This window comes from Pseudopipra pipra, chromosome 10, assembly GCF_036250125.1.
Source record: "Pseudopipra pipra isolate bDixPip1 chromosome 10, bDixPip1.hap1, whole genome shotgun sequence".
In the NCBI taxonomy this organism is placed as follows: Eukaryota; Metazoa; Chordata; class Aves; order Passeriformes; family Pipridae; genus Pseudopipra; species Pseudopipra pipra.
The window spans coordinates 10,581,647-10,608,393 of record NC_087558.1 but is presented as its reverse complement, the minus strand read 5'-3'; the positions used below and the strand labels follow the sequence as shown (position 1 = coordinate 10,608,393).

Genomic DNA, 26,747 nt, shown 5'->3' with positions numbered 1-26,747 from the left:
ACACATGGCGGGTGTGCGCTGGGCGGGAAGTTGTAAACAGCCACAGCCTTAAGTAATGTCACCGGGCTTGTGCAAGACCTGTCATCCAGATGGCAGCAGGATTGATGGCTGTGGAGATCAGCACCATGCCAGACCGGGGTGCAGATGTGCATGGGAGTGCACCAACCCAAGGCTTGCTCTTCCCAGACCCTCAGATGGTGGTGAGGGGCTCTTCAGCCACCTCTGAGCCCACAGAATGTCTACTCCACGTGGCTTTTGGAATAGCAAAGATCACAATAGTGGACATCACCATAGTGGACATCAGCAGGCACTTCATGGTGGCTAAGAGCTTTTTGGGCTGCTTAATTGCCAGTGTAACTAAGAAGACTTCCTGGTACCATTGGGGTACTGTGGATGTAACTTGTAAAACAGGGAAGGGACCCATTTCACTGCGCTGATTTGACTCTTTGGCTGTTACTTTATTTCCTTGCTGTTGTTATTCTGATCCAGTGAAATTAAAAAGGCATGAGTAGCCTATTTGGATCTGAATGTGTGAGTTCCTGCCCTGCAGAGCTTTCAGTAGAGATTAGATTGTACATGCCATTGTGTGGGGGAGATGTGCCATCAGGCAAAGGAGGAACAAATGCAGGCGGGGCGAGACCAGAGAGACAGAAGTGGTATGCCTGCATGAAGCTGCCTGCTGCTCATGGGGTGGTATCACCCTCTCACTGGTGGTTGGACGAGTATCTCAGAAAGCATTTGCTGCCTTTGGTTTCTGCAGGGTGTTTAGCTCCTGGAATGTGTGAGACAAGGCAGCCGCATCTTCCCCACTTTTAACCTTTTAGAACCTGTCCTAGGAGGGCCTAAAATAAAAACTGTGCACAGAAACACATGCCAACCCTCATGTTCCTGAGGGTGAAGGTGGACTAGCTAGGGGACCCTTGCCCTTATAAATCAGTAATCCTCCTGGAAAGGTATTTACCTGGAAAGGTAAATATGCACTCAGTTTGCTGGTATCCAAATAAATCTCGAGAGATTCCAAGGATTTAGGTGCTCACATGACACATAACACAGAGACAAGAAGCAGACAAGCCTGGCACAATGCTCATGCTACCAATTGTTCACCTATTTCAGCTGCTTCACTCTAGTACTGTTTTTATTCAGACAGACTGTTTCCTGTTGACAAAAAAAAAAAAGAAAAAAGGTGTTTGTTTGTTTTTTTAAGTGATCATAGGTATGCATACATCAGAAAAAAGAAAGGACCTATCTTCTTCTTACATCTCTATTATTTCTATTGTTCAGATATGCCTCGGGTACTTTCCCAGACATGTTGCCTTCTGTTTTTAACATTGCCATCTGGGAATCAGATCCTGTACATCTTTTGTGGTGCTGTTCAGCAGGGAGGGAATTTCTTATTGCTTCTCGTGGATAGTTCTGGCTTGATGAAGATGGATAGCTCAAAGAAGAGGGATGCCATCGGCTTTGTGGCCACTGCCCTCCAGCCCAGGGAAAAGCTAAGGCTCTGTGTACACAGCACATCTCAGGACAAGCTGAGAAAGTTCTCACAACACCTGCAAGCCAGGTGATGTCCATGGGGTCCAAACTCCTTCACTGTTAGGAAGCTATGTGGTTACTTAACCCTGCACTGAACCTTCTTCTCATTCTGGTACGCTCGGTAATGCTGTTAAATGAGCATTTGCTTTGTGGAAGTCCAAGGAAAGCAGAGCTGATCTCCACACAACAGCCACAGACCAAATCAGCCTGAACTCCAGGGCAGTTGGAGCTCAGTGCAGGAGCAGATGCAGAACTGAGCTTTGTGGGTTGGACCCATCTCTTGAAGTTAATTCTGATCATTTCCTGATTCAGAGTCTTGTGCTGTAACCACAAACCCTCCATATCCCATCCTCTTTGGTCTACATCTCTGTCTGGTCCCTTAACTAAACACTACTCAGTAAATGCTTACAGACTCAAGAGGAGAGGCTGCTAGTTCAAAGTCTCACATTATCAGAGCAGCTGAAAAGGAAAATTAAGAGCAGCAAGAATCAAATTAGAGCCAAGAAGAAAGCCTGGCTGTTTGAACACTGAGAGATATCTGCTTAAGACATATTTCTCCAGCCTCCATTACAACCATTCCTGAACACAAAAAGTTACTTTACCAAACTGTGCAGCAACTTGGAGGTTCAAGTGGGTTACTCTGAAGTGGGATGTTCCTGAATCTGGTAATTTTGTGAGATTATTTTTCTTTGTAATAGAGCAATAATCTTTCCAGCCTAGAAAGCAGAAGAGCCACCATCCCAACCCTGTTACAGAACTGCAGGTGAGAGGAGCGGAGTGATACTCCTGTATCATGGTGGTGAGGATCTCGTGGGATATCGAGAAGTGAAGAAGCTGTGACAGAATGTGCATGTTCATGGTTTCTTCTTTAAGAATGATCTCAGCAGACTCTTTTTTCTTTTCTTCTTTAAGACACAGTGGCTAAAAATGGCCTTTCAAAAATAAATCAAGCCTGAGGCTGGGTCTGAAAGCACTTAATGAGGGGTAAAAGTGGTTGAAAAAAGGAAAATGAAAAATTCCCATGCTATTCCTAGCACTGACTCCCTCATTTCTGCATGTAAACTGTAGCTGCATCACACTAGAGCACTTCCACCAGTTTCAGACCAGTACCTGGCCCCCTTAGAGAGGTGGATGATGGGAGAGCAGAGACTCTAACCCGAGACTTGTTTCCTGAAGGTACTGGGCACCCCATCCTATACATCTCCCAGCATGGCATAGCATCTTCGAAATCACAAGGGTGTGACAAGGTTTAAAGCAAAACTGCACCATACAATAGGATGAAACCAGTTGTGGACATGATGGAAAAGCTGTTGGGGAGCTGAACTGAGCAGAGCTAAAAGCTGCAACTATTATTCAGCCTTTTTTAAATGAAAACCAGGCCCTTCAGACAAATCCAATTATGTTCTCTGAAGAGGTTAAAACATTTGTTGGGACAAGAAACTTTGAATGGGTTAGGTTGTGGTGAGGTGGTTGACTTGGTGGATTCTCTTAACAATATCAATAGCATGATGCCAACAGCACAAGCTTTAGGCAGCTTAGAGAGCAGTGAGATCAAAATTCTTCCAAATGAGCAGTCCTTTGGGAGTCACTCAGGGTACATCCCCAGGGACTGAAAGGACAATGTTATATCGAGGACATGAAAGGTGATACACAGCAACTGCTGTCAAAACCTGCAGATGACACCAGGCAGGTGGAAAGGTGGCTGATGAAGAGTTGGGTGCAGTAGCGTGGAGAGATGTGGGTTCTGGGCTCATGCAGGCAGAGCACGTGTGTCCAGGCAGCCAGAACCCTGTGCCAAGGAGACAGGGCTGCAGCTGACCATGTGGAGGGAGAACATTTACCCTGGAAAGCAGAGGAAGTGAGGAAAGGGTGCTGAAGGCAAAGTGGACATGCAGCCCAACATGAGCGTGACATTGAAGAGTGATATTGCAGGTAAAGGGCCTCATAGGAGCTCCAGATGGGTGAAGAGAGGAGATGCAGACAAGTATGGACCAGTTCTGGTTTCACAGATGGTCTTAACCAGAAAAATAGTTTGCCCTTTGTTGTTCTTTGCATTTTAAGAAAAAAAGTCGAGAGACTTGAAGAATTTAACATGCTAAATTCATGCAGAAATTAAGTGAGAGATGGTGTGATTATACTGTGTAAGCACCTTCTGAACAAAATGGTTGTAGGAAAACAGTCTTTAATTGCAGGTAAGGCCCATGAAAAGAACATTACAGCCTGGTAATTTCAAGTAAGAAAGTAGCATGTATTGTACCAGTGAAGACGCTTACACTTGGGATGAACTCCAGGGGCAGGATTTGATCCACATTTCTTGATGCCATCAAATCCAACCTGGCTGCCCTCCTAGGAGGTCTGATTGAGATCAAGTTGTGCTGTGCCAAGCATGAGTTAAACACAGAGGTGAGGGAGTGATAGTCAGAGATCCTGAAGTGCAGAAGCTTAGGAGGGAGTCTCCAGCCCTCCCTTGCAGACATGAATTTTGGGACTGAGAACTACAAAGCTGAGGAAGAAAAATATTATTTAAAAGACCTGTTGCCTCTTGGAAGGTATGAGAGGGTGAGAAAGCAAATGAAAAACCCTTGGAGTTCTTGGTAACTTTTTCCAAACTGATAAACATCCCAAAAAACCCTCTATCCTTTCTATTTTCTTGGATTTTCAATACTCTAAGTGAACTAAATATATTATTTTATGGTGGTTTGTTGGTAGTGATCTTTATAGCACCCTGGCAAGTTGCTCCTCTTTTGGTTTTGTTTGGGTTTTTTTGTGCACAACTACAGTTGGGTTTTCCCCTCTTTGTTTACAAGTGCTGAGAACAAGTTAAACACAACAAATGAGTTTTGGACAGAGCTTTGAAAGAGATTAATTCTGTGGTATTAATTCTCCTCTCTCAGGAAGCAAGACCCATATGCAGGCACTGCTTTTGAGAATGTTTTTTCCTCATGCTAACTGCCATCCTTGCTTGGTAGTGCTTGCAAGGCATTAAGCTGAAGCCCAAGGGCCCAATCCAGGAAGATAAAACCAGGTATTTTACCCTTAATATTGCCTGGCAATTAGTTCATGTATTGATGTACCATTAGAGATGGAATTGAAGGATACTGGGCAAAAAAGTCTCAGAATTCCCACAGAGAGTCAGTGGCAAACCTAGGATTAGTACTAAAACCACACAGTGTGTGGGTCTAGCAAGTCAAGAATGAATAGGGCAGGTAGGAAATCTAGAAGAGCAGTAGAAAGGTTACAAGCTTGGGAATTAAAGAACAGCTAAAGAGTGAACCAGAAAGACAGCTGTGGAAGGAAATAATTCATGCAATGTTGATCATCTCATCCCCATATGCTCATAATAATTTTGACAAGCATTTCATTTTATCTGTTATTATTAAGAAAATTATTTCTTTAAGGGCAAAATCTAACTACATTTTCCAGGTCAACTTGATTCTGGGAATCAGTCTCACTTGCCTGTGGTTTTTGCTATCAGGCCAAACTTAATCCCTGGTGTATTTCTCTTGACTCAGTGGAGTTATATTGAATATCAGCTTGGCCTAAAGGCCTTTAGTTATGTTGCCAATGGGTTTCTTTAAAGGGATATTTCCCTACTTTGAATGCAGTGATTCCGGGCAGTGATTTTCATTTTGCAATCTGGAAGGACTCCTGCATATGTTAAGGAAGTTTTAGTTATTCTGATCCTGAAGAAACCTTCTTTGGCACCAGATGACTCGTCTGGTGTTGGTCCGGCTGAAGGCAGGTATGTGCACGTGCTCTGGCTGGTCTGTGGATGGCAGTCTCGAGAGCCAGCTGCCAGGTGCCTTCCATCCACAGAAAAGTCTGGGGAAGAATCACAGGAAGGGACGTGAAACACATAACAGCCCCACAACAGCAGAATGAATGCTGTTCACAGTGTTTCTGATTGACAGAGGAGCTTCTTATCTTCCCCCGAAACCTCTGCACCCAACCCTCCAGGTGTGTGTGTGTTGGAAGAGAAGCCAGCATTCTGATTAGAGGGATTATTTAGATTCCACTACCATGGGGAGCATGGTAAGCGTCCTTTGCTTGGAGTAAGACAAATGGAAGGCCTTCCAGCATTATCCACCCTGGACATCAGCGGCTGCAACATGTCACATGCTGAAGGCAGTTGAGTACACGCTCCGTGCCCCCACGCAGACTGCTGCTCCCATGGAGTCACTAATCCATGCAGGAGAAGCCATTGCAGGGGAGCTTTTCATCTCATGAGGTCCTGGAGCAAAAGAAAGATCTACAAACTGATGGGTTCAGGATTTCAGCTGACAGGGCAATATCATACACGCTGAAATGGTTTTGCAGCACTCCCCCTGCCCTGAATAGCCCAGGTGTTGTCTGTTTCAACTTGCTTTGGCAGCCAGGTTACTCCCCAAGTGCTCAAATCACAGGGAAAAAAAAAAGAAAAAAGAAAAGTAAAAAAAAGAAAATCATGAAAGTGAACACAAACTTTTTGGTCTTACTTCATGCAAGATGTGAAACCTACTAATGAACCCGAGTACAACCAGCCTCCAGTTGCTTGCCTAAAACTGAGCAACACATGAGGCTGATATTGCAGTTCTCAAGAGAGATTTGTCCCTGGGACAAAAGAGACCTGAAAGAGTCCAGGGCTAGGTTCAGTCTGGGAAGTGTTATGCAAAACAGCAGCACAGTGTAGGGTACATGATGTACCTGTGAGCTTCTAAACTGAAAAATCTTCCTGTAAAGACTGATGATGGGTATGTCATTGAAAAGCCATGTTTACATTGCTTTGCTGAGGACCCATGTTTTTATTATGAGCATGTCTGGCTAGAAGAGAGAGAAGACCTTTTACTCTGGATGACTTGATACGATAGGACAAGTCAGAGTCTGAGCTCTAGAGACTCTCTGGGATGTTCCAGCACCTGAGTGTGCACTAGAGGAGAGCAGGGTTTGAGGGAGCAGGGCTCAGAGTTGAGCTGCTTCTGTCCTTCTGCAGCCTGTGAGCCACAAAACTACTTGAATGGAGCTTGAATCCACACAGTATCACATAATGTGTTTAATTACTGCAAGGGAAGAGGGCTGTTGTGATTTCTGTATAGTACAGCACATGTGCAGACCTGGTTGTTGATCCAGTCATCAGCTCTGGATACCTCAGCTCTCCCACATCCTAGCATCTCCGTGTGCCTTCCTTGAAGACCATCTGCCCAAAACCCTGGCATAAGCAAACTGAAGACAAATGACACAGTTGTCAACCTCCACTTGTTGCTCCATCTCTGTCTCAAGGAGACCAACTCTGAAGGTGGGAAAACCTGAAAGGCTTGGGATCTGTGTCATCTAGAGCAGGAACTGGCTGACTCAGAGAACAGAAATCATTTGCTGTAGTGTCTGGAGACCTCTGAACAGCTGCAAAATCCCAGTGCTGAGATCTTGGTAAGGTCGCAGTTGCGATGGGCTGGGCACATTGCCAGGGTGGAAGATTCCAGGATCTGCAGCCTCCTGGGAACACCTAGCAGCCAACACAAGCTTTGAAAAGACACCTGAAAATCCTTACTTAAAGCTTGTCAGCTTAACATTAATAACTAGGAGGGAAAGGGTTTGGAGCCACTGCAGTGCAGCCTGTGAGGTGAAGCACAAAAGCAAAATGGAGGAGAGAAGCGAGTCAACTCAGAGAAAATCAGCTGTGCCATTTAAAAAGCACAACTAAAAACATTCTGTCTCCCCACAAACTGGCCTGTTTGTACAGGATCATACACATATACAACAGAGCAAAAGTAAAAATAGCTAAGGGGATGGTCATTGCAAACTTCAACAAATAACAATTCAGTAATATAACTTTAATTAAGAAATTCATGGCACCCAATAAATTCAAGATTTGGCACAACAGCAGTGTCCAATAGCCATAAATAAAGCAATTTGCTAATGACTGCACATTCCATCTCATTTTCCTTGATGTTTTCCATGGCGTCATTCCTCTGAACCACAGGTTTTCTTTTAATCTCATCTCAATCTACACCACTATTAGGTGCTTCACTTCTTCCTTGACAGCACCATATTTGAATGGCCACTAAGTAGGGCCTGCTACAAAGCTGGGGAAGGTGAGGCTGGAACATATGTTTGTCTCCTGCAGGCTGAGCCCGAAGAAGGCTGCTGATCATGCCCCAACTGCACGAGTCACTCACACATAATCAACCGTGGGTAATTTGGAGCCAGAATCACCCCCGTGGCCCCTAACAGCTTCAACACTTGGGATTCAGTTGGCTCCACAGGTTTGACATGTCATGACAGAGACATTTCTTCTTCAAACAACTCATTTTGTCCTGAGCTAATGAGAGATTAACTAACCCATGGCAGCAAATCAGCTGCTGCTGGTCTAGAAAGGGCATCTCAGGTTCTCTCCTTAACGAGCTTCACATTTGGCTTTTCTTAACTGAAGGAGAGTTCGTCAGCACAAACATCCTGCCAGTGACACTGTCCTTATCTGACAGATGGAGCCCAAGGAGAACTGTTTTCAATGACCTAATGTTGTTTGCTGCTTACCTGGCAAGACACCAGTGAGCTGCTTGTCCCATGCACTGGGAAGTCACTAAGCAGATGCTCATGGTTTCCAAACAAAAAAGTCTTCACTTTTCTTAAATAAAATCAGGGTTTACAACAGATGAAAAGCATTTTGGAGCCACTTTGTCTCTTCTGTTGCATCTGGATGTTTGTGGGGACCCTGTTTCTGAAGGGATTGTCCCCTCTGTGCTGCTCTTGCAGCCCAGGGGAAGGCTGGGGCTCAATGGCATTTAGTGTGTCCTGTCAGGAGTGTTGGGAGATGATTAACCCTTTTGTCACCACTAAACCACAATGGGAACATCTTCCTCTTTTTCTCAGTCATTAAGTTTTTTGCATACTGGAATTATATGCATTAAACAAGGAAGTTTTCCAGTAGGGTGCACATCCTTGAGTCTTTCAATAAAAAGCATTTTGACTGTCCATAATCACAGAGTGTCTGACAAACCACAGAAGAAGGCTCCTTAATTTTAACTTCTTTTGGCCTATGATGGGTAGGACCTGAAGTCAGGGTTTGAGACAAGCTCAGAATTACTTTGCCATTACCATAAAATCCCATTCTGGGAAAGCTTTGCCATTTGGTGTTGCTGCATCTGCTTCATTTCTCTTGAGGTTTCCACCTCAAAATTTTTCTTATTCAGTCCTGTTTTCTTATGCAACTTTATAGGCTGTGGTAGGTGGAGATAAGGAGGCCAAGTCCTGAAATGATCTGTCTGCTCTATTTTGCAACCTCAGTGACAGCAAATATTAATGTACGTGCGTTCACTGCCCAACTCGTCTGACCACTCTGCACGGACATTTTGGTGACAAGCAAAAGCCTTCCACTCACTGACTGATTCTCCAAATGCCACAGAAAAATGGCTAATGCTGTTGTGAGCCCCCAGACATGCTTTCCTCTTTGCTCCTCTCCTGCTTTTTTTGCACATTGGGGTCCAGCATTTCTCTTGTGCCAGGCCCTTCCTGGACTGTGGCTGTGTTACACAACCGTGCCCTGCAGACTGAGGCAAGGATTAAAGGTGTCCAAATTATTAGGAAATCAGAGCAGTGAAAGGTCAGGGATCTTTCTATTTTCTCTCAGCTTAGTAGGTGGTTGCTGAAAAATCACAAACGCACTTTGAAAATGAGGGGCAGCGAGGTGCAGCTTTCAGAGCACTCTTGGCATTCATGTCTGTGAGTGAACTATTTACAGGTATGGCAGAGCATTACTAATCTCTGAGCTATTTAGAAAGGAAGTACCTCTAGGATCTCCTTATTTGTTTCCTCTGTTTCTCAAACACCATTGAGTCACACTGAACCTCCTCCCCCCCGAAAAACTGCTTTACAGAGCTCCCTGAAGAAAGAAAAAAGTCCCTGGACAGTGAAACAAACAATCCCAAAGTGAGTTGATCTCCTGCGAGCTCATGACTCAGTAACTGGGTAAAAAATCCTGGAGACCCTGGAAAGGAGAGGTCAGTCCAGGGGCTGCCTGAGGACTCAGCTGCTCTCAAGCCCCAGGGAGGAACTCCCTTATCAAGGCCTGGAGTCCAGCTGGAGCTATTCTGGACCTGACCCTTCTCAAAGTTCATGTCTGTTTGGATGGAGGTTTCTGATTCAGACAAATCTCTGCTTTCAGACAGCCCCTTGGAATACAGGGCTGCCAGTTGGCTTTGCAAGACCTTGCTGGATGTCCAGTTATGTCTGAACTTTCCCTATTTCCTTCCCCTCCGCTCCAGTACACCCGTCTGCATCTGGCTTCCCCTTCAAACTTAGCCCCAGATGTATTACATTGTAGCTCATTTCCTGGGATGCTGTTGCAAATGGCAAGAAATTATGAGCAGAATTCCCAAAGGAAGCCATGCTGAAGAAAGAGCTGAGAAAAAGGGAAACCTCGCAATTGCCATTTAATTTTTTCTGAGCCCACATTTCTTGTGTTGCTAGAGTTTCAGAGAAAAAGGAAGTGTGTACAAAGGCTGCCTTGAACAACAGGAGGATGCTGGCTCAGGCAGTGAAGGGTGAAAAGAAGAAGTAGGCACTGTGGGAGAACTGGTAAAGATGAGGTGCGTTAAGGAGGTGCTTCAGTCCGTGGTCTGTGAGCAGTGAGCAACAAGGACTAGACAGCCGCTGAAACAGATGGGTCAGGCAGTGCTTGAAGAACAGGCGTGGAATGAAAGACACTTGCAAAGAAAAGAAAAAGGGGATTTTCTCACGGAAGGGTAATTCTAAAGTGCAAACACCAAGGGATGCTGCCCCTGTTTCCAAACACAACCTGACAAATAGCAAAGGAAGAAAGCCGGAGTTCCTGAGTTTTGATCCTAATGTGGCACTAACTTCTTGACCAGAGCACCTACATACTGCAGGTGCCTCAGGCAGCTTTCAACTCTAATGTAAAAACATGGAGCGGGGTCCTCAGAACCCTGAATAAACAAGTCAGGCTTGACTCAAGGGGATCTAAGAGCATTCGGTGCCTAATATCTCTGGCCAGCTTCTGGCCATCTGAGAAGTGGAGCATGTCTCATCTGCCACAGACGATGCTGGGAGGTTAATAATGGTATTTCATGTCTGAGGTCCTGTGACAGAAAGCTGCCACGTAACACAACGCTTTATTCTACCCTAAAGCCAGAGTGTTCTCCACCCAAATAAATATGTATTTGTGTTGCCTGCCTCCCATTTTTAATCTACTAGAGATTCTTACCAGAATAATAATAATAATAAATAAAAATCTCTGGCTGTACAAGTGTGCCAAGAGCTTGGCTAATCAGCAGGATTCTAGTATGTCGCTACAGATTTTGGCAGCCTTGTGTCAAGAAAGTGAGGCAACCCCATTCCTGGGAACCAGTGCGATGGAAAGCGCTTCCAGCTGATTTGGGTTGTTTATTCTAGGTGAAAGTTTGCAACATTTCCATTTGGTTTCACCACCATGAGCTTTGCCAGGACTTTTTCCCAGGCAATGAATGTTTTCTCATTTCTCTGCTTGATCTCCTATTTACAGGCTTAGTTGCCACATTGCTTTTGTTATTCTGGAAGGCATTTACTTGGTCAAGAATGGGTGGATTTCATTTTACGAGAGGTGCAACACTTTTGTCTCCTGTTGACTTCAGTTAGACTGAAGGACAAAACACCCACCAGCACAAGCAAAGAACATATAGTCTTGAAGAAGGATAGTTTATGCCAGAAGAAAGGCCAGAACCTGAGCAGGAATGCATTAATCATTCTTATTACATTTCTATGCAAGTATTTAACCTGTTAGCACTTTCATGGAAGAAGGAAATGCACGGAAAATGCTCCTTGCATGGCTCTACAGTGCAGATCAGCCTGGTATAGTGTGTTAGGCAGTACCTGCAGCCCTGCAAAGCTTTGGCCTAAAGAGATGAGGTCAGGCCAGCCCTGTTAAGAGAAGATGAGCTAACTGCGTACAGGGATTCCTCTCTCAGCTTCAGCCCGGCCTGCATAGGGGCTGAAAGTGTACTTCCAGGAACATACTGCTCTGTTTTCAGCCTAAACCAACTGTTTCCTCATTCTCTTTGTTCCTCTCTGTAATTTCTTCTTTCTGCAGCAATATAACCAAGTTCCACTTTGAAATGAATCACTGTTCTAATGCTCCTTAAATTAAGGAACTGACCATTCTGGTAGGACTCATGCTGACTAATTGCAGGTGTTGGTTAAATTTCCCCAATAAAACTTCTACTAAATCAAAGCCATTCCTAGCTGCCATTCAAATTCTGGGCATCTGAGGAGCTTAGAAGATTCAGTTAGGGTGGCTTTCTGAAGGGAAATCTCTCACAAAAATGTCCTAATCCATTGCACCCTGTCTGAGAATTTGACCTTTTATTTCCAAATGCGGGAGGGTCATTGGCTGGCCAGATCAGCTAATTCCAGATCTTCTGAGCAGTTCACAGGCTGAGCCATTGTTTACAATATCCGTGTCTCTCAGAAGGTAGCGTTGCTGGCATTGCAATGAACAATCTACTCACATGGTCAAGTCAAGATCTGTCCCCTCTGTTGAAGAATCATGGTTAGGATGTAGATGTTGAAGTTGGGCCACTTCAATCAGCCAACATGTAATCCCTAATAATCCAGGTGTCATTGAAAATTCAAGTATCATCTGATCCCTGTGGTACTAACTATGACCCAGAAAGTTCTCCACTTTCCTTTTCCCCGTTGTGCTCATAGGGAAAATAATGGACCCAGAAATATCTCTTCAGCAGGACTACACACAGTTTGTTTGGGAGAGTTTTTTGATGACAGATAGACTCGTGGTAAATCACAGTGTGAGCCTCCGGACAGTGCATGTGAAGCCCTAATTTGATGCCACATTTCTTGGGCAAGTCGCGCAGCTGGGTGACGGTGGTGTTCCCCACCTGTGCAATGGGAGCAGCAGTCTCTTCATATGATGCTATTACTTGCTCCACATTGGAGAGAGGACCTCGAGGAAACTCTACCACTTCCTACAACTTTTCGCAAAGTGTGTCACAGGAAGGCTTCAGTCTCCAAGTCCTGACGTTTAATAATAAACCTGCTGTTTATTTTGTGGAGCTCGTTTCCTAGACAGAGTACCAAGAAGATGTCATGAATACCTGTGTACTATACACACCTTTCCCATGGTACCCTGTGTTCCAGGCACCTGGCAAAGGCATCTCAGCACCGTCAGCCCCACCAAGGCAGAGGAAACTGCGGCACTGCTCATGCTGCAGTGAGGCAGAGGCACATCCCGGCACTCCTAGCTTTCTAGCACCTATGCCTCAACCACAAGGCCAAATTATTACTGAAGGGACCTGTATTTTACTATCCCCTTCTTCTGCATTAATTAAAACACCTCACTGCACACTTAAGCAATTTAAATGTTTTGGAACGAGTCTCGGGACGGCCAAGGGCGTTCAAAGTGAAGGGAAGGCTGGCAGCTTGCCCTCAGCTCGCTGCTTGCCTGTCTATCACAAGCACACATCATGCATCACAAAACTGCGAGATCTCTGCAGACCCAGTGACCAGGCTACAATTTAGAGAAGAGCTGAAGTCAGAAATCCCTGGTCTTCCTGAGGCTCCATCACATGGACTGGCTGCCAGTGTCTGTGCTGATCTTTTTTCAGTTTACGTGGGTTTTTTTTACACCTCTCCTCTATGAGCTGGTGGGAACTGCTACTGTAATAGATAACACCATCACCGTGTTGTCTGATGGAAAGCCCTACTAGACCTGAGTTTGCTCTTGGGGGGTTTTTTGGAGCTATTCAAGGAAAAAATGAGGAAATTAGTAGCACTTCAAATAAAATTCAGGGCTAGCAAAGACTGTGTTTTACCCCGGAGGTGATACTGAAGTTCAGGGTATAGGTGAACATTTCTCCAAAGGTCTGTTTGCCTTTCTGTCACCTATTGGTCAACAGCAGGAGGAGGAACCTCAGGTGACCTCCAAAGCAGCTTGTGCACTGTGGACTCCAGGCAGCAGACAGCTGACTACAGTCTAGAATGGAAATGAAGGACTAATTTGCCCAGAGACATTCCCTTTTGTATTTTAAAGTAATGCAAAGTGTCTTTTCACTTTCAGTTCTGGATTTGAGACCTAAGATGAAGAGTCACTGCCATTAGATCCACATCATCACAATTGTAACATCAAAACAAGTACTGTATTAAAAATAAACACAGCAGGCATTCACTGACTTGATTAAAATGCATACATATGGGTGAGGTCATTTTAATAAATGCCTTATGCACAGACATCTGCATTTCTTACCATGGCCCTAGGCTTGGAGCAGGAACACTATATATCCACAACTACCTGCTCGTGTGCAGTTGCATCAGCCCAGGCTCTCTGGCTGCTCAGAACATCCACCACAAGTGTCCTTATCACATTCCTGTGCATCGACCTCCCCTTAACACTCACAAAGACTAGAAAAATTACATCCATGGTTTACCACATTAGCAGAACATCTCTGATTTCTGATCAGGCCACTATGTCAAGGTCCTCCATCTCCTCTATCAATCTTCTGAAGGCACATCGTGATGCTGTTTGGAAATAACTCAGTGAAAGCAATTCTTTTATTTGCCTGTGTGCCTGGAAAAGGTTCCACTAGTTAAGGGAAAGTAAACTGGACTTTCCAGAATGATATGAAAAACTGCAAAGCCAATAATGTCCATCATCACACTGATGAAAATCTTCTGTATGTCGCCAGAAGAAAACAAACAAACAAACAAAAAACCCCAAACCAAACCACAACAACAAAAACAAACAAACAAAACAAAACAAAAAAAACCAGGACTTCTTAGAAGTCTTGAGCTTATGTGCCTTCCTAGGTCATCCTGCACCAAAGCTTCTGCACCTCCCACTATGATCTGCCAAGCCTCCACAACTCAGGTGAAACAACACCTTCTCTGGCAAGCAGCAAAGCTTGTGCCATTATGGCTTTCCTACATTTTGGGTACCTCCCCCTGAGTGCTGCCAGAGCCAGTCACTCCAGGCTGCAGCCCCCACTGCTGTTGGTAAGGCATCCAGACCACGATCCAGAGATAGACCTGTTCTGGGAAAGGATGTAGGAGGGATGTCCCTAACTGACTTTTGCCTCTTGCTCATAGGGCTGTAGGTATCCCACATGGAGAATCCTTGCCTGACTCTAGAGCACCTCTGGGCTATCCCAGGTGTCACTGTGAGGATTCCAGGGCTCCCCAGTATCTCATCTTGCTGGAGAGGGAAGAGAGAGGGTTGCACTAAATATAATTCATAGTCCTGTGGAACTGTTATTTACTTTATTTTCATCCTGATGCCTGAGAGCTCTTGGGAAACGTCTCTGCTTGTGATAGTTGTATGTTCAGCAACATGCAAGAAAATGAAGCTGCCAATAGTTTTTGCAAAGCCCTGGACCGCTGGAGCAACGAGCATGGTGTGAGTGGACAGGGGGACCTGTGTGTCATCTTCTTCCAGAAGGTGTCACAGAAGACAAAAGTCTCAAAATACAGCACAGAACACATATGCCTGCCCTGAATGCTGAGACAATATTTCTGAGCATGACTTGTGTTGTAATGATGGTGATGCTCTGGGGCAAGAGGAACACAGCTGGGGAGCCAGGGCAGCCTCCACTAGTGACGTGAGACATGGAGACACAAACTGTGTGCACAGGCAGCCCAGAGGCATCTGCTACACACAGAGAGGCCATGTGGCAAAGCCAGAGGTGCAGTGTGGGTGGTGGGAAGGGGGGCATGTCACCCCCAGCTCTGCTGATAGCACTGCTCTTCTCCCACCCAGCCATGGGAGATGGGTGACCACCAATGGCCTGGGCCAGAGCCTGGCCTGATTTCCCTCCTCTGATTCCCACAGTGCTTGCATCAATGGATCTTGTCCTAAAATGTTTATGTAAATCCTATCTCCACACTCGTCCTCCAGACTCAGGCTCATGTTCTCTGCAGGATACACCTTCTTGGTGGATTTTTTCTGGGTCTCTGGTATAGGATGAGCAATAAATTAGCCTGGGAACAGCTTGCTTTGCTGATGTGTATTTTCAACCTCAGTTCCATTTTAATATATGATAATATAGACGGTACTGTCCCCAGCCAGGATCCAGAAGGAGTGAGATGATTAAAAATAATTCATCTTACACTGAATTAAACAACTGAAAGCCTCAGGAACAGTCCCATTTGAGTATGGTGCAAATCATGGGTGACAATCTGGGTCAGTTTTTATTGGTCCTGCACCTTTCTGCCAGCCCTAAATCTGCCAGCCATCAGATAGGTTTAAAAGGAAGTGACAACAAGGAGACAAAAAAGGTCAGTCTCTATTCAAGAAGGTAGTGGAAGGAAAAGGGGAGACAGGGCAGGGGAAGGCAGCATGTCCTGGCAAACATGCAGGAGGTGATGTTTCTCCAGGAGAGAGATAGACAGCAATGCACTGGGTTCTTTGGAAAGCAAACAGGCTGCACCTGGAGCCCATTCTGCTGTTTGCTGAGACTCAGCAGCCTGGACCACTTGTGGTTTCCTCTCTGAGTCTTGCCTCTGCCCACAGTGACATACAGAAACTGAGGGAACGGAGATGAGACATGCCTGGCACTTTCTGACCATCCAAGGCACCAGGGGCACAGGGCTGCATTGCCCACCCTTCCACTAGGAAAGTGGCAGCAGGTTCCCCTTCCAGTCACCTCTGCTGAGCCACAAAACCCTGTGTGCATGCCATCCCCCATCTCAGGAGGTCTGTGTGTTGCATTCCCCTACCTTGGATTGAACCACCTCACTTCCGCCTCCCGGAAATAACACAAGCAAGAGTGAGAATGACTCATCTGTGCATATGAAGACATGTATATGCACACACGCGAACATATCTTACATGTTGAGAGCCTGGGGCAAAAATTTCACCCAGCTTTTGAGCTCCCTGGTTCACATGATTCTGTGAGGTCTAGTGAAAAAAAAAAACAAACAACGAAACACCAAAAAAACCTCCCAGTAAAAAACAATCAGAACAGTGCCAAAATAGTAAAGAATTAGCAAAATTAAAAATTAAATCCTGTTACCATGCCTTTAGTTTGAAAGAAAGCTCTCCTTCTAATGTCTATGCTTACACTTATGTCCCACATGATCTCAAACCAGCACGACTCTGTTTAGTGAGCAGGGTGCTGGTTTGCTCTAGGATTGGCCCACGGGTGACTGCTTCAAATCCATCTGTGCCTTATAAATCCCAACCATTGCTATTAACCTGAGAATTGGGTAGCTAGTTTCTTTCCCTGTCTTTGTAAATAGCTCCTTTGACATGGTTCCTGGCCAGTGATGCTGGTAATGGACACTACACACACAGTTGTGCCATCAGTTTGAGGCTGAGTGAGGACAGTCAGATGACATTTGCCCAGACCATTTCAGAAGCTTTATAAACTCATCCTCTTCCATAAAAGTCCCTGGAAAGATGCAACATCCCAACAAGGGCTTGTGAAGCTTTGTAGTTGTGTCAGATGTTTTCTTGTCCCATTTTCCATGAGGTTGCATGAAATCCAGCGTTGAACAACTTCACCAAGGACACAAAGACATGGAATCATAGAATCATATAACCAATTAGGTTGGCAAAAGCCTCCAACATCATCAAGTCCAACCATTAACCCAGCACTGCCAAGCCCACCACTAAACCGTGTCCCTAAGTGCCACAACTACACATCTTTTAAATACCTTTTTAAATACCATGGCCAAGCACATCTGAAGCGAGAGATCCCCACTACAGCTGAGGCCATGTGCAGTTCCCAGTTTCAAGTAGAAGAAGGCAACAGAGTTGGACCCTTGGCCACCAAAACACAACCATCAACATCAGCATTCTGTGGTGGGGAGCTCAGCCCTGCTGCCAGCCCTCCTTTCTGCCTTGGCACGTGGGATTGTTAATGCGGCCTCCCTCAACCAGCAGAGCCAAATGTGACAATATGGTGGGTCTTGAAAAAAGGGAAAACTTTAATTATCCTACCAGAAAAAGTAAGCTGGCAAATGGGTCTTGCTGCCCAGAGTTTTTGCAGCAGGGAAGAGAAATCAGTCATCCACCATCGTGTTGTTGTGACGGGCCATGACAACCATCCCGAGGCAGCTGTGTCTGGTGCAAGAGTCATCAGATGGCATAGCCTAGTAAGAGCAGCTGCTCCCTTTTCCTTGGGTCAGAGACCCTTCTCCACAGCAGCCCCCACAGCAACCACTCGTGCCCTGGCAGTGTGACATGATGCATTTCCTCAGCTCTTGGGAGGATGTTAAGTTCAGTGACACACATTCCAGCCAAGCTACATTGTTTAATAAAGAGTACAGTAATCACAGACATCAGCTGAAGAGGATTAACGTTGCCTTCACTATCCAGGGTATTTTACCTATATCTCTTTTGCTACATTTTCTCTTCATCTTCAGCCTTTCCTCCTCAGGACTGCTCTTGCTGGTTCTCTCACGAAGAGCAGAGTGAGTGTGTGAATGGTACAACTGCAGAGGAAGGAAGTGGTGTTGCTGATTCAATAGAGTGTGTTTTTCCTTCTGAGTCAGTACAGAACAACTGTCTCACTGTGCTCAGAACGTATTAGAACAAGAAGTCTGCCCCTGGTATGTGTGGGCTTGTGTTTTAATCTCTGTGACCCAGAACATGTAAAGGTTGCACAGAAGGGATTTTAATTATCTTGAAAGTTACTAAAGTCCAATTAAAACTGCAGAGTCGCCACAGCAGGTCATCCATCCACTGTATCACTCTGTGGGGCCATTGCTGTGATATATATAACAATCACAGGGCATGAACCTGCTTCTAGAAAGCAGAACATGTCAAGAAGCAGTGTTGTTAAAGGGCAGGTACACGACATTTTTGGATCACACAAGTTCCTGTCTAGAACTGTAGCTGGATCCCATGAAGAGGCATCCAGGAGAGAGCTGGGAGACTGGGGATAAAATGTGAACAATGTTATAAAGCTATTAAGCTGAATTTCCAGAATTTTCTGCATTAAGTAGATCAGAGGTAGGAAGCCTGCAAGAAAATCTGAGGTGTTCTGGACCACTCAAGACAAATACTGAAGAAATGGAAATTACACAGCAGCTAAATTATGACTTCATTTCAGACTTCAACCCTCTATTGGGTCTGGCTGAGATGGAGTTCATTTCCCCATAGCAGCCCTCCCAGTGCTGTGCTTTGCATTGGGAGCTAGAAGGGTGTTGTTAACACACCGGTGTTTTGGTTACTGCTGAGCACAGCATCAGCACTGTAACATTCCTTCCTCAGTCGAGGGCAGGATTCTGGGAGGGGACCCAAGTAGGCCAGCTGACCCAAACTGACCAAGGGGATATTCCATACCATATGACGTCAGCTCAGATATAAAAGCTAAGGCAAGGAGCAGGAAGGGGGGGCATTCATTGTCTCCAATGGCTGCCCACTGAGGAACCATTATGTGTGCTGAAGCCCTCACGGGAAGTAGAGAATAAACCGTGTTATCTTTTGCTTCACTTTTGCATGTGCACGCTTTTGCTTTGGTTTTGCTTTAATAAACTGCCTTATCCCAATGCACAAGTTGTTTTCCATCTTACTCTCTGCCCTGTCCAGCTGGGAAGGGGAGTGACAGAGTGGCTGAGTGGGCACCTGGCATCCAGCCAAGGTCAACGCACCACAGTCCCACAGGCTATCATGGAGATATCTGGTTCTAACAGAAGAGATGATTTGCTGGTACAGTGAAAACTAAAAGAAGAAATGTTGGAAACAGCTTGGGAGAAAGTCATACCAGTCATACTGCCCATGCAGAGGATCCAGTGGGAGCTTTAGAGGGAAGGAGCCAAGATACTTTAAAGAATTGCAGGGATGCATTCAAATCAGTTCCTGTGTCATGTTTTGATTAGTATTTTTGTTTACAATATTATTTAAAACATGAAACATCCTCCAATTTCAAAGTTTCATGCACATTTCTCACAGGCCCAGGCTGAAGGAAATGTGGGTAGTGTCCTCTTTCATGCGACTTTCTATTGAGCTCATTTCACCTCAAAGATTTGGGTGAGCCTGAACCCTAAACTGAAAGCAAAACTCAAATGGGCATAAAGGCAAGGCAATGGAAAGTGATTGCCCAAGCCACTGTGAACTGAAACTGCCATGTTATGCACAATGCAGATGTCAGAAACCCATTGAGCTCACACTGCAGCATCCTGAAGCAGGAGGGGACTCTGGCTTACAGCTCTGAAGTTCTCGTGAGCAGAACAGGCTTCTCCATAAAATGTTTAAAGCAAGTGATGGTCACGGTGAACTCAGGTGCTGGATGACCACCAGGGATCTCAGTGCCCTATATATGCAACTGTGTGAAGTGTCTAATTCTCTCCTGGGCTCTCCCAGAAGCCTGCTCACCATGTTACTTCTGTGCTTTTCACTTGGGCAACAAAAAATCTGCCATGTATGGGTTTGTTTTTATTACTCCTGGGCCATGGATGAGAAAGAATAGGTATTTGCTTGGGGCAGTCTTGGGCTCAGTGCCTAGTTCTTGATTTCAGTGAGGGGATTGTGGGCTGAAGGATCCCACTGCTGTGGATGGGCTGCCTGGCAGAGCTCTCTCTCTCTCTCAGGTACACCTCAAATTTTTATTGTAGAGAGCTCTTTTGTGCTAGGGAAAAGAAATTACCAATCTGAGTTTCACGCCACTTTAAAATAGTCTAGGCCAAGGTTGTCTCAAAAAAAAGAGTGTCTCAAGGATACTGCTGCAGGCTTCAAACCTGATTCAATAGCTTGCTGTCTTTCTGTAAAGTGCTTTTGGTGCTCTGCAGGAACAATGTGGTCTCTGAAATTAAGTACAACTCTTTGGCAAATATAAATTAAGTGGCAGCTGAAATACACTGTTCTCAAGGCTTTCCTAAAATGAAGCAAGGTGGTCCTAGATTTGAAACACATTATATTTATACTGTTACCTTTCCATTCTTTACTCCCCACCGAACTCTCCTCACTTGTTCTGCTCTTAAATCACATTTTGAAACACCAGCATATGTGTGCACAGACACACAAACACAGAGGCAGAGCCCTCAGGGAGGCTGTTCTATTGCAGCACTTGGTATGGTTTCATGATATGAATGTGCTGCTCTGTGAGCTGCTGCCCACAGGCTGTGGCAGGAGCCTTGCAGGTCTGGGATTCAAACCTGGCCAAAAGTCATACCGAAAAAGGTGAAATCGCAAAAAGAGAAAGCTGACCACAGCTGCTCCTCCGTGCCGCTGACAGCCACCGGCCGGGCGGGTCTCTGCACCACAGCCCACAGCGCTGCAGCTGCAGCTGACCGAAACCTTGTCTTCACAGGGAGGCCAGTGGTCCCCCAGGTGGGTGCATTTCAGCTCAAAATCTGATGGCAATCCTTTCGTCGGTTAAAAAAAAAAACAATGCACTGAAAGCAGCATAAACATCCCCCAGGCAACAGGCATTTTCTGGGAGCTGGTTGAATAAATTCATAGGTGCAAGAGAATGACCAGCCCCACTGATTACAAAGCTCCCCTCCTCCAGAGAGCAGCGACAGTGAAACACAGGGGCTGTGCAAGGCTTTAATGTGGCCACAGCCAACTGGAATGAGGGAATAGGAAGGAGGGTGAAATGGCTCTGCAGCCTGTCAGCCCACATGATACTGAACTGGACAGCAAATATGCTTTTACCCACAGGAACAGATTTGCCATCCAAAAATCCAGTACAGGAAGTTAGGCAGACAGGCAGATGCAGAACTTTCCAGTGGGTGGAGGTCCAAGAGTGAGCCCTGGGCTGAAATGAGTGCGTTGGGAATGGGGGAACTGTCCAGCAGGACACAATGGAGGAACTGGCTAAAGACAGTGAAGAAGTAAGATAAACTGTTCTGGCAGTCAGACAAGCACCCTGCTTCCAGCAGCTTACAGTAAAAGCATTGCAAGGCACCAAATGGCCCCCCAGAAATTGTTTCTGTCAGTGTCCCAGGTTCTGTAGGTCTCTGGAATGTATTTCTCACCCACATTCAAGAGAGTTTGGCTTGTTTAGTCTAGCAAAACTAAGGAGGAGAGGGCATAACTTTGTTGTCTGTAAATACACCAGAGGCTGGGGTGGGAGAAGACCTATCCAAGCCAAAAGATCCTGTTGGTATGAGGACAAATGAGGGATCAGTTGCTGTATGAGAACGTTTGAGTTAAAAATTAGGAGGAGGGTTCTAGCCCACATGGAGTTTGACAACAACTGCCTGCAAGAAGAGGAAGCTCCAAGGAGTGGCACTACTGTGAGGATGAAGCCTGAGTAGTTTTTGGAGGGGATTGTAAAATACTGCGTGACCGGGTGGTGACAAGGTGGTGTGAGAAGCCACCAGAGCAGGAGACAGAAGGAGACTCCTGAGGCAGAAGAAGACCACAAGGCAGAGAGGCCATGAGGTGCAGGCACACAGGCTGCTCTCCTCCCTTTGCATCACCCCAAGGTAAAGAATTGCCTGGTATCAAAACGGACTCTTAAGGGATGGCCCTGAGCTCCTCCATGGAAGAAGAGATGGGCCTGAAGGAAGGCTGCAGGGTAACTTTTTCACAGAAAAGCCCAGAACTGACCTGCAGACGAGCAGCCTTGAGCACCATGCCAATCCCAATGCCAGGAGATGTGAGTTCCTGCAGTGCCTGCAAAGAGCAGAAGTGAGAGAAAAAGAGACATCTTCTAGCCAGTTGATCAAAGATAGTGAAAAGTTCTGTTTCTCAGTCAGATATATCTTTTTCTATCTTCCAGAAGAACATAAAGGGCCTTGCAGAACAAACAGGAACAGGGGCCCTCTATCTCCGGCTTACCCTTTAGTGGTGTTCTGTGTTTCCTCGTCCATCCTGGGGCAGTGGTGCTGAATGCTGATAAGACCAGACTTGGACCAGCCTCAGTCAGACACTTGGTGCAATTTGACTTTAGATAATACTTAATGATTTGTTTTTAGTATAGAATCAGGGTGAGTTGGGGTATTTGTTTTTGTTGTTGTTGATTTTGTTGTCATTGCTTCTCCCCCTCCTTCTTTCCCAACCAATTAGGTTCAATTTGTTTTGGCAGAGAACATGATTAGTGGGGCTGGGCTCCAGATGGTTGGGCGCTCAGCCGTTCACCATAAATAACACTGGATGAGCAGTGCTCCTGCATGCAAAGCTGGGCAACAAGAGGCTCAGGTCACCAGATCTGAGCATCCCATGGCTGGCTTGGGGAGGACCTTACCTAGGCCCTTTGGAGAAGGCACTGACTAACTTTTCCTTAGATATCTCCTGATACAGATTTGTTACTGCTCCCAGACTGCACTGGCAGGGCACCACTCACCTGGCTGTTCCCTCCTCTCTGAATTAGCCTCCCCTTGCTCTATAAGCCCAGGGCTTGCTGCTGAGCCTTAGCAAACATGGAGAACATGTTTCTCCTTTTTGCCCTTGCAGCATCTTTTGGTTTGTCTGAAGACTGTCTGATCTTGCTCCTGACATGGATCCCAAGGCCAAGCACAAGGGAAGAGAAGCATTCTGTGGGGCTGATGAGCCTGGCCAAACTCCAGCATGGAGCAGCACAGAACTGCTGTGTGTCCCATGGGAACAGTCACAGCCAGGTCCTCTGTGTTGTCACTGTGGCAGCCAGGCCGTTGGATGTCCCTCAAAATTCTAATGGGGCTCTGTGGGAAGAGGACAGCAGAGTTTTGGGAAGAGACAACTTTGGTAAGGGAGCAGATGCCCAACTCCATCTTGAGGTGAAACCTTAACAATTACCTTCTGTAACACGCTGTAAGATCTTCAATAAAAGAAGAATTTAAAGCCCAAAATTCATTATTATTGTTCTATCAGTATTTAAGAAATACTTAGTGAATTGCAAACTGAACAGCTACTCAACATTTTACATTAGCTTAGGCAGGCAACAGTTTGGTGGGAATGTCTTATGCTTTAGGACAAAGCTGATTGTTGATACATTTAGTAAATAACAGCTAAAAAGCCTCATTCTATACAATAGGTTTGCTACAGATATAACATGACAATTACGTTAAAGCTAAGGGGCAGACAGTACAGCAAGGAGGAAGTAGCTATGAAGTGTTAAAATGTCTTTGAACTGAGCATTTCAAGCCTTTGAACTGAGCTCTTTCCTGTCACCTCTCACTGCCACGGGCTGCCGTGTTCTCTTCCATTTTCCCAGGGAGTCTCAGCCACTCGCAGGAGCACAGCAGACACACCTGAAATTGGCATCTGCATATGGGAAAATAAACCCAATTTCAGTTCACGTCCATAGTCCAGCTCTGCAAGATCACACCTCTGTGTCGGAGGGTTAGCACATGCAATTGCAGGTGCAAAATTAAGATCCTTGTCCCTTACTGAGCACTGTCCCTGAAAGACTCCCAAGATGTGCATGCCTTGATCATTGAGCAATCTCAGACTCTGCTGTCTGGACTGTTTGCATCATAAATCCTCATACACAGCCATGGCACTGGTTCCACTCGGGTCTGGAAAATCTCTGCAATTCTTTCAGAGCTTCAGCCTTTTGGGGGCTTTAATGCAAGCCAAGTTCTTGTTCATGGGGAGACAGACATATTGAAGCATGTTATGGCTCTGTCCACAGGTGGACAACCCATGGCCAGCCCTTCATAAGCAGAAGATGCCTGTCACGTGGCTCAGTTGCAAATTTGGGCTGCAGCTAAGCACATGCCAGCCTCATGCAGAGTAAGCCTTGGGCACAGACAGCTGTTCCCAGGTACATCTTTGCTCATAACAGGGATACATACCCCGTGGGGCTCATGATTCCAAGTCTAAGATGCCTGGATAGCTTTTCTTTATTGACTTTTATCAGGGAGGAGCAACATCAGAAGAGATCCATCTTAGGGAATGCTGGACAAAGGTGCACTGCACCCTGATCCATTAAATGCTTTCTTCATGCACAGGGCAACTGTTTAGCAGTGTTGCACAGGTGTGGTGTGTTTATGCAAGTGAATGGAGCTGGTCTCATTGCCACATGCAGGTGGCTGGAGCTGAACCAGAGTGCTGGTGCAAGTGCTGTAAATGCCAAAACAATCAGTAGGATATGACTTATCTTGTCTGGAGCCCAGCTGTAGTTCTGCCACTCCAGTGACGTCTCAGAGGCAACAAAGATAAGATGGTCTTCCAGTCACTGTGTTGTCTCCAGCTGGAGGTTTTCTGGAGGCATGCTGTAGAAGCAAACCTTAGGTCAAACAGAAGCACTGAGATCCCTGGGAGACAGTCGTAAATCCCGTGGCCATGGTGGGTATCACATGCAAAGAGATGGAATAGATGTTAATAACTAACAAGACTTGTTCTGGTCTAGCTTAAAGACATGAAAACTGGAGATGTGGCAAAGCCTCCACGTGTAACACTGACCAGAACCCACAGAGCTGTTCTCAAACAGGTTTACATACAGCACTATTTATCTCTGCACCCATTGCAAATCCATGTGTACAATCACGCATATTTTTCAAAATGCCTGAGAGAATCATGACAGAATCTAAAGAAGTTAGAGATGGAAGTGATCTAGCAGGTCCATTTGCAATCTCTCATGAGCCAGGCAGAATTTTTCCCTGGGCTATGTTCATTGCTTTGCCTCGTCTTGTTTTTAATCACTCAAGTAAAGGGACTAGAACAGCCAGGCAAAGTTATGTCATACTGCTGCAGAAGCAGCACTGGGGAATCTTGTATCTCTGATCGGAACAGACTCTCACAGTTGTACAATATATACTTAAGCATGTTTGATGTAGTCAAAAAAATCCTATGCAGAAATGCATTCAATTTCTGTAAATACTCATCTTCCAAGAGTTTTTAAGACTTTGCAATAAACATAGCCAAAGTCATCATCCAACAAATTGAAATCTCACTTGTATTAATGTGGTTGCTATATTCAGATTCAATTTAACCCTCATGACTTTATCTTGTAATCCAGTAAATTGTGCAGGTCAACAGAAGTTGTTATCAGAGAGCTGATTAGGCATTTATTTTCCATCATCTCCTCCACCACTTCCTGGACTTAGGGCACCAGAGAACCCTCACCTCAGCAGAGGGCACTTCCTAAAATATCCCTGCTGGCCTCCACTGAGAATTTCTTTCGTATATTAAGTGAATTCAGTGTGTTTTCTGAGGTCTTCTCATGGATCTGCCCTTTTGTGGTGGTGACTGCTTTCAGGAGGGTGATGTTCCACTTCATACAAACAAAGAGCAGCCAATGACTCAGAAAAAAATGTGGTTGTAGGAGTCATTTTTTATCATCCAGGGTCCTGGTTTTCTTCCCTTGAAAGCATAACACAAGAAGGTCCCCTCCAGCAGCCTGAAGAGATTGCAGCAGAGATAAGTTGCAATGTGCATGCCATGCTCTGGTAGCTGAGCTCACACAAAGTATAAGAAATCGGTTCTTATAGCCAGAGACATGGGTCTCTGAGAATAAATACCCAGTGAATTTCCTAGCTCAGTTGCATCTAGTCAACAGAGATGTTTTGTTTCATTAAAGTGGCCCAGGAGGTTTCTGGGGTCAACAGAGCTAAATAAAACAACCAGCAAAAACACTGTGGTCTAGGAAAGGGCAAGATTTTTCAAAGCTCAGCTCCCCTTGGCAGCACGGCTCTTGTACGGAGTGATGAAAGTGTTTAAGTCATCAGAAAAAGCAGGCAGTGACCTGCAATAAGATACATGGCCTGGTGAGATACGTCGCATCTTGCTAATGACCTCCAGAGCTGGGTCAGCAGATGCCACTGCGGGGGACACCAGCATCTGCCAGGCAGCAGGCAGAGCTCCACTGCCTTGGCATGTCTCCATCCTCGCTGCAACACTGGGCACATCAGCTCCATGGAGGCCCTGTGAGGGCAATTCAGATTTTAGGAAATAACACCCAGGAGTGGGGATTCTTCAGAAACTTTTCAAGAGAACAGACTCACCAGAAATCCAGTCTTTTCTATGAGCTGCAGATCCTGAAGCTAACAGCTCTCTGAAACTGTTTGGCTGCAATCACTTGCCCTTTTTTTACCAGAATTACATAAAAAGCATCAATGAAAAGAGAGTGAAACCATATAGACACCTCAAACTTGAAAAAAAGTTTGGAATTTTACTTAGTCAAATATTTGAGCTAGAAATTTGGGGACGATTGTGAATTTTACCCCAGAAAGCTCATCCTTTCTTTTCAGGCAAAGTTGGCAGTTTTCTGCCTTTAGAACATGGCTCTGCCTAATGAGGATACAGAGCAGGGCAGCCCAGAGCCAGCCTGATGCCTGGTCCAGGAACTGTCTTCTGGCATGGAGGAAAATGGCTGAGGATTGATGGGTTGAGAGCATGGTGCCAGGCACATCCTGCTGCTCCA

At 45.6% G+C, this 26,747-nt stretch overlaps 1 long non-coding RNA gene across 1 annotated transcript; it reads right to left on the bottom strand.

Moving 5' to 3' along the window:
* Positions 1–1,184: 1,184 nt before the first annotated feature.
* LOC135419609 (uncharacterized) lies at positions 1,185–22,554 on the bottom strand. Its single transcript, XR_010433055.1, has 3 exons — positions 22,241–22,554; positions 22,010–22,075; positions 1,185–5,355 (listed from the first exon to the last, which is right to left on the bottom strand). It is a non-coding gene; the product is annotated as an uncharacterized LOC135419609 (long non-coding RNA).
* Between the last annotated feature and the right edge of the window lie 4,193 nt (positions 22,555–26,747).